Source organism: Rhincodon typus, chromosome 24, assembly GCF_021869965.1.
Source record: "Rhincodon typus isolate 14 chromosome 24, sRhiTyp1.1, whole genome shotgun sequence".
Taxonomy (NCBI): Eukaryota; Metazoa; Chordata; class Chondrichthyes; order Orectolobiformes; family Rhincodontidae; genus Rhincodon; species Rhincodon typus.
The window spans coordinates 11,535,679-11,544,695 of record NC_063355.1 but is presented as its reverse complement, the minus strand read 5'-3'; the positions used below and the strand labels follow the sequence as shown (position 1 = coordinate 11,544,695).

At 41.8% G+C, this 9,017-nt stretch overlaps 1 pseudogene; it reads left to right on the top strand.

The window, feature by feature from the left end:
• Positions 1–1,642: 1,642 nt before the first annotated feature.
• Positions 1,643–2,051, top strand: LOC109922175 (annotated as a pseudogene).
• The last annotated feature ends 6,966 nt before the right edge of the window (positions 2,052–9,017 follow it).

The window sequence follows — 9,017 nt, the reverse complement described above, 5'->3', positions numbered from 1 at the left end:
AAATGTAATAACTGGTGACGAGAGTAGGATCCAGCCCACAAACTTTGTGTGAATGCCGTTTTTAATTTGTCAGGAGGAAGGATGTCACCTGGACTTCAAAAATAGTGTGGGATTGTGGAGGCAACATCAAGGGAAACAGTTGCAAAGGTACTTGGGCTGCGGTCGACACCAGGGAAGAATGGTATGCATTGGGGAGCAGGCCGAGAGTGGCAGTCGTGAGAACACTCGGGCTCCAGCCAATGGCTGAAGAGGGGTGTACTCACCCGGGAGCTTACTGATGTCACGGAGGGTGGTTGCAAGGGGGATTGGACTGCAGTCAGTGCCAGGGAAGAATGGTGCACTGACACAGACGGTGAGGGAGTGGCCAATGTGGACAGTGATCACCAAGGGACCTCAGGCTGTAAACTGCTACTAGACTTGAGTGGCAGGAAAATTCCAGCTGACTGGAAAGTAAAACGATGGACCAATTTGGAGCAAAGGGGCCATTTGATAAAAAGGTCAAAAGTTGGATTCTGTACACTGAATGTTCGCCTTAAAGTGTGCGTTAAACCAAAGTGGCTGAAGACATAATGATCCCAGTTTTCTTGAGCACCATTGAGGAGAGTAATACCTTCATGATTCTGAAGAGTCTGGTGCAAACAGAGAAACTTGGAGAAGACATTTCAAGAATTGAGAGACCTGTTGGGACATTATTCCAAAGCCACTGATGATTGTAGAATGTTTCCATTTTTACAAACAAGTACAGCATGAAGGAAAATCCATCACCCAATGTGTAGCTGCCTTAGAGAGGTTGGTGAAACCTTGTGAATTTGGAGGGTTCTTCCAAGACTGTTGGGGGATCATTTGATTTGTGGCCTCCAAAACGAAGCCATCCAATAGAAGCTACTAACAAGGAGAGGCCTGCATTTTAAGGTAGCTTTTGAAATTGCTACCTCGATGGAGTTGGCTACCAGTGAAACAACACAGCTGAGTCACGACACCCGGGTGCATAAAGTAGTGCATATTCAGCAGCGTGTGATACCAACCATACAATGCCACCGATGTGGCAATGTGTTGGATTGGAAAAGCCCAGTGCTGCAAATGTAAGCAAACAGGCCATGTTGCCCAAAATTGCTAGGTACAACTCAAGCGAAAGAGGGGTGTCTAAAGGACAACGCACATGCTATCAGCCAGGGAGCAGATAGGAAGTCACTTGGGGTCTGCTGGAGAAGCAGAAGGCCCAGGGTCAGCAGAGTTTCAGTTAGACATCCAATTGGTACGGGGGTGAAGCTGATCGTTTCTCAGCTCTTCCCAAATCAGAGGAGATGACAGTAAAGGTGGAAGTGGATATGGGTGCAGTGGTGTCTCTAATTCTCAAATCAATATATAGGAAAATGTTAAAGGCACCACCCATTGAAGCCTGCCACGATTACACGATGGATGCACATGGAGCAAATGGTGCCACTAAAGGGCTATGTACTGGTAAAAAGGCAGCGGAGGGACCAGTGTGCCAAATTGCCTCTGTGTAGCAAAAGGTGACCACTCTGCATTATTCGGTAGCTTCTGGTTACAGAAATTAAAGTTAAATTGGACCATAGTTAATAGGCTGGCAGACTCAAATGAGCTTGCAAGAGATTTTGGACAGGTATATCTCTGGTTTGCAATGGGGCGTGTCAGGACTAAGACAGTCAAAAAAGTTGCTCAAGCGACCGTCGAGAAATACCACACCCACATTGGTGAGGAAGTCATTGCCAACAAGAGAGTCTGCAAGAAAACTGTGGGTATAGCTCCACAATATGCACCATCCCCAGCAAAAACTTTGCAACACAATTACAGGCTATGTGACACATATACCCTGCTCATCCAGCATGGACCTGTCAGATGCATCTCTATCAAACTGTGGGAGAGGAAGGACAACTATGTCCCTGAGGTCTCTGCTCTGGACCAGGAGCAGATTGGAGGTGGGCCCAGATACCAAGGAGATGCTGAAGCTGCTGGACATTGGCAGTTTGTCCAACCTGCAGGTCACACAGCCTTAAGTAGGAATGGCCTTACAGACTCCAAAAATCTAAAATTATTTGTACAACATGGCTCTAAAATAACAAAAATCTTCAAAGGCACTCTGGGGGAAAATATAAGGTGTAGAAATTAAACTTGGTTGAAGCAGGAAGCCCATCCAAGGAGCCTGAAGGCATGTCTGGTATTGTACACATCCAGCCGAGTATGAAGGCGGAACAGAAATGGCTGGTGAACCTGGAAGTATTGGAACCAGTGACAACCAGAGTATGGGACACTCCAATCATTCCAGTCTTAAAAACAGATGGTAGTGAGGATTTGTGGTGACTTTAAGGTCACAGCAAACTCAGTTCTGAGTGCAGATGCCGTTGTCTGGCCTTCATCGATGGGAATGGCCCCAATTGCCATAGCTGCGGATTCACATCGATTTTTCAGGACCAGTAGAGGGGTCGTTACTAGTAGTCATGGATGCCCACTTCATGTGGCTTGAGGTGACGATCACGAAGTTGGTATCAGTGGGAGCAATGATGGACCAACTGGATGAACAACTCCGAACAAGTCACAAGCGGCAGTGGTCTACAGTTTGTGATGCAAAAGTTTGAGGAATACCTGGAATGTCAGTGTCAGACATGTGAGAGATTGGTTCTGTATCACCTTGTGACAAACAGTCAGGTGGAGAGATTTGTACAAACCTTGAAACAAGCCTTAAAAAAGGTCAAAAGGGGAGGATTTGCTGGAAAAGTGACTCAACAAAGGTCCTCAGCACGTACAGGAACATATCACACACAGATCCAGAGCTCATCGGCGTCCTTAATGTTAAACCGACAGCTGAGAACTATGTTTGACTTAGAGCAAAATCAAGAAGGTCAGATGGTCAGAAGGGTGTGAACCTCACAGTTGCGGGTATTTTAAAGAAGGGATACTCTGGTGACCCAAAATTTATACATCTGGGGAAAAATGGATCCCTGCAGTGGTGGTGGCTCAAACAGGACCATTGTCACATATGGTGCAGACTAGTGATGAACTGGTCTGTAGGAGACATGCAGAACAGCTGGTCACTGCATCTCACCAATGGAGGGGGGGTTGGGGCATCTCTCGGAACCCTGAGTCGGTCCAGCTGGGACCAGGGGTGTTGACCATGGGTCTCCGAGCCAGAGTTGGTCATACCCAGGGAGAAGACAATAGCAGCATCATATAGTGCAACAACAGCCAATTAGGGAGGGATGTATCTCCGGAACAACAGGATCTTCCTGAAGCCTGGGAGACTACACGAGAAAAGGTTTCTGAGACAAGGAGACAGTCATCTAGGAATCACCATCCCACTGAGAGAGAGAGTGAGCATGACAATATAGACTACGGAAAGTCATTTTCTTTTTCATATGTTAGCTGCAATGCCTGTATAATAGTCATGTATTGGATGTGAAAGTTACGGGAAGTCATGAATAAAGAGGGAGCGGTGTTACGTAGGTAGCTTGGTATATCTTGCCCCTTTAAGAGAGTGGATTAGGTGACCCAGAGGCAGGAGCTAGGGAAAGTAGCCTAAAAACTATGGAGCTGAGAGGACCCACAGTAAAAGTATTCCATGGTCAAGTTTATCCTCTGTCTACTTCATGTTCTACTTACAGTTCTAGTCAATCACAAACATAATACTCTTTAAAAAATCTTAAATAGTGGTCACAGACAGACATTAACCATGGTCATATTTCACATTTGCGATAACTTGTGGAAAAGTGTGGTTTCATTCCTAATGCATTAGTCCACCAGGTTCATGAAGACAATGTAGAGAAAACATTGGGTTAGGACAGGATTGGATTAAGCCTGTAGTGTGGAGTACTATTAATAGATTTCAAGCCAGTTAGACTGATCAAAATCAAAATATATTATGCTTTTTTTTCTTTCAAGGTGAGAGTTTATAAACTTCCTTTGTCTTATCTCCCTCATTCCACATGCAGTATTACAGGTGTTTCCTACATACATGTGTAAGTAAGTAAAGTTGCTATATTCTCAAAAGACCATAGAGCTGTTCTCTCATGAGAGAGTGACAGAGAGAGAGAGAGAGAGAGAGAGAGAGAGAGACAGACAGACAGACACACAGACAGAGGGAGAGAGACACACAGACAGAGAACGAACTAATGGTGAGTTTAACCTTACAGTCACCAAGCCTCAGTCAAGGGGTGAGGTTGAGAAGGCAGGACTTTCATGGTAACCTCAACCAGTAGCGGATGTGCACAGACAATTAATAACCACTACCTGTTTATTTTTAACCCTAAAAAAGACGTAACCAACATGATTAACTGGACAGACACATGACGAATGTTGATCAGGCAAAGGAACTAGAGGCACCCCTACAATAGTACTTTAATTAATTGTCATTGCCTTCAGGAGTTTTGGGAGGAAAGATGAAAATAATGTCTTGCTCTGAAAGAGTGTTTGTTGTTGTTGGATGATTACATGAGATTCGGCCCTCTGCACATTGCACATAAATAAATGGCTAATATTTATTTCCTGGTCAACATTTATTTATAAAAACATACAATTCAGATGAGTGTGCTCTAAATATACCCACTGAATATCAAATCTCTGCCAGATGGAAAGTGACCTTAAGCCATGTGATTACTTTGAATCACAGTCTATGTATAGGATGGTTAAATTGCAGCAGTACGGATTCTAATACATGCATGAGTGCGTATAAAAGAAACTGTTTGTAACAATAATCAGTACTTGGTTGCTATTCAATTATAGAGTTGTATAGCACGGAAACAGACCCATTGGTCCAACTCATCCCTGTCAACCAGATATCCGAAATTAATCTAGTCCCATTTGCCAGCATTTGACCCATATCCCTCTAAACCTTCTTATTCATGTACCCATCCAGGTGCCTTTTAATGTTGTTATTGTACCAGCCTTCACCACTTCCTCTGGCAGCTCATTCCATACACAAACCACCATCTGAGAGAAAAAGTTGCCTCTCAGGTCCCTTTTAAATCTTTCACCTCTCACCTTAAACCTATGCCCTCTAGCTTTGGACTCCCATACCCCGGGGAAAAGACCTTGTCTATTTACCCTATCCATGCTCCTCATGATTTTATACAACTCAATATGGTCATCCCTCAGCCTCCAACGCTACAGGGAAAATAGTCCCAGTCTATTCAGCCTCCCCCTACAGCTCAAACCTTCCAAGCCCAGCAACATCCTTGTAAATCTTTTCTGAACCCTTTCATGTTTAACAACATCTTTCACATAGCAGTTAGACAAGAATTGAATTCAGTATTCCAAAAATGGCCTAACAGCCACAACATGACCTCCCAAATCCTATACTCAAAGCACCAACAAATAAAGGCAAGCACACTAAAAACCTTCTTCACTATTCTATCTACCTGCAACTCCACCTTCAAGGAACACTCCCATGGCCCTACCATTAAGTCTATAAGTCTTTTTGCCCTGATTTAGTTTCAAAAATGCAGCACTTCACATTTATCTAAATCAAACTCCATCTGCCACTCCTTGGCAGTGATCAAGGTCCTGTTGAACTCAGATAAACCTCTTCACTCCAACACACCACCAATTTTGGTGTCATCTGCAAACTTACTCACCATTCCTCTTATATTCACATCCAAATCATTTATATAAATGATAAAAAGCCCAGCCCCAATCCTTGCAGCATACCGCTGGCCTCCAGTCCGAAAAATAACCGTCCACTGTCTTTTATTGTGTTAGCTGTTGCAGCTTGCTCAATTAGAATGGGAAATGTTGGACTAGAAAAACAGTAGTCAGCATTCCAAAAAGCACAAGGTGACATGACCATAATTACCATAATAACATTCACAATATTCTGCTTTCCATTTAACAGCCATTTAAAAGTAATTGAAAAATATGTAGTTTGCAGTACCAACTTGGCACATACAAGTCCAGAATCTGCTGGGAAAATTAACTTAGAAGTTTAAGGGGACATTAGTACTCGTGTATAAATAGCCTAACAATTTTATGGCAAAGAAATGTTCCACAAATCTACAAATAAACCCAAATTGATAGGTGATCCATACCACTCCCAAAAATTGAAGCTTGCCAACAACCTCCCCACAAATTTCAAAAAATTGCTGCGTTACTGAACTGGTAAAATATATTGCGCCTACCACAGAATGTTAGGAGTCATTCTTGGCGAGCTAAGATTCCTGTTAACAATGAGATTTACGTTACTGCAATGGTACTCAACAGCTAAAATTATGGAATTATGTTCCTACTGAAAATAAAAAAGGTATTCAACGTGCAGACTTAAACTAAACTATACAGGACAGCTACATCCATTTTCTTCTACAGCTGTTATGTTATCCAAATAAGTACAACGACTCCATTTTCCCTTTCTGTCCTTTTTAAATATGTTATGCATTGAATGTTTAATTTTGTAGTCCTGATTTTTTTGTAGTCATGTCTCAGTAAATTTCCACCCTGATCATCTTATATGAATCAACCATGTCAGACTTATATGTCTAGGCTTTTGATTCAAAGCCAGTTTCTGACAGATGGAAATACCTGATCCCATATCCAAATTAGAAACGGGAGAGAAAAAGGAGCAAAGACAGGCTTTTAAAGGTGGGGATATGATGTGCTTGGAAAACCAAAGATAAGTTACATTAACTGAGGAAGAAAAATATTAAAGGGATGAAATAAAACAGAAAATGGAGAGAGGATGAAGGGGAAGTATGTTGGCTGTATGACTCTAATATTCAGATATTTAAAATATAATTTATGCAGGACATATCTGCATTTTATTGTGTAGCTCATAGTTAACAATGTCTTAACAAGAGCTACTTCAAACAATGAAGCACTGTTATATTGTTGCATTAATATTCACAACAGTATTACAAATGTCAGACCCAGAGACATATGTAGCAGTATGACATTTGAAATAGACTGAAAGCAGGAAGGAAGCAATAAAATTAATATTGTGCCTATTTTTAGCCGATGTATAAAAATTCACACAACTGAAAATTTGTGTGAAAGTATTAACAACTGTGAGTAGATAGCATAAGAACACTCAGCAGTCAATGAGAAGCAACTGCTCCATGAATGGAGCTATTAAAACACGGATATCCTCCATGAAGTTCAACAAGATTATCTTTTAAAATTACATGGTGGGATGTTACAGTGTCAGTGACCCCATTCGGCAACACGAAGGTCAATAAGCAACCTGCCTCACAGAAGCCCCAACTTTATTTTCTGTTCATATGTTCATACCTGCCCGCAGTTGGGGCCTCCATCTTTTTTAAGTCCCCAAGGAGCTGCTGACGAATTCAAGGGACATTGGTGAGGCTACTTTTAGAATACTGTGTTCCATCTGGTCTCCCTGCTATAGGAAAGTTGTTGTTAAATTTGGAAGGGTTCAGAAAAGATTTACAAGGATGTTGTCAGGATTGCTGGGTTTGAGCTATACGGCCAGGCTGAATAGGCTAGGGCTTTTCTCCCTGGAGCACCCAAGGCTGAGGGGCGTCCTTATAGAGGTTGATACAATCATGACGGGCTTGGATACGGTGAGTAACCAAGGTCTTTTTCCCAGGGTAGTGGAATCCAAAACGGAGGGCATAGGCTTACAGTGAGGGGGAAAGATTTAAAAAGGGACCTAAGGGGCAACTTTTTCATGTAGAGGATGGTACGTGTATGGAACAAGCTGCCAGAGGTGGTGGTGGAGGTAGGTACAATTACAACACTTAAAAAAGGCATCTGGATGGGTACATGAATAGTAAGGGTTTAGAGGGATAAGGGCCAAATGGAACTAGATCAGTTTAGGATGACTGGTCAGCATAGACAAGTTGAACCAATGGGTCTGTTTCCATGCTGTATAATTCTGTGACTCATTCAACCTACCTGTTTGCAAATTACTTAAGTTTTTTTCACAACATACTTTCTTATGCATTTTTGTGTCATCTGCAAATTTAGCTACCATGTCATCTAAGAAACTTATTTAAATTGTAAGGTGTTGAGACATGAGCACAGACCCCTGCGGGATTCCATGCATTACATCCTGCCAATCAGACAGGGATCCAATAATGCATACTCTGTTTTCTCCCAGGCAGCCAGCTAATCTTCTATCCATGCGAATATGTTAACCCCTACACTGTAAACTTTTATTTTCTGCAATAACCTTGATGTGCCAACTTATCAAATGCCTTCTGCAAATACAAATACTGTACACTACATCCTTCTCTTTATCCATAGCATACATTCAATATTGCATTCCCTGGCAGATTTTCCTTTCACAAAACCATGCTGCCTTTTCTTGAATAGTTTGAGTGTTAAGTGCCCAACAGTAACCTCTTTAATGATCAATTCTGACACCTTTCCCATACAAACTTCAAGTTAACCAGTCTATACTTTGTTGTTTTCTAACTCTCTTGTTTTTTGATTAGAGGAATTATTGAGGGATCAACTCAAATTATGAATAAAACCTTTTTTTTTTAAATTCATGAGGAAAGGAGACTGAACAATTAGCAGTGTGCGCGTCAAGGTCTAATTGTCAACACTTACGAATATGAAAGTCTAAACTTAATGATCTTAGTTAGGGCTCCAACAGCTTACTTCTTTATTAGTAGCAGAGGTTCTTCAGTTGTTTCATACATTTTTAAACTTTCCTCATGTTGGATGATCATAGAATACATAAATGTCTGTCTTTATGCCAACGCTAAATATTCTTAGCTTTTTGGCATCCTCCTGCACTAACTCTGTTTGAAAGTTTCCATCATACTCTTTAGTGGTATGGATCTGGAATCTTTGCCTGAATCAAACATTATGACTGGCACAGAGGGAATGGCAACTTCAATACTGCATTCACTTGGATTTTTGGCGGTCGTAATGCCTCTTCTTTGGCAATTGTGTGTCCCACCCAGAGGTCTCAACCTGGCCAGAGACTAGGCAGGCAAAACTTATTTTCTTTTGAGTTATCTTTCCAATAAAAGGAAGTGAGGGGGCTTTAAAATCATCTTTCTGAAGCAGAGATTGTATCCATGACAGCATGGGTGATTTTTCAG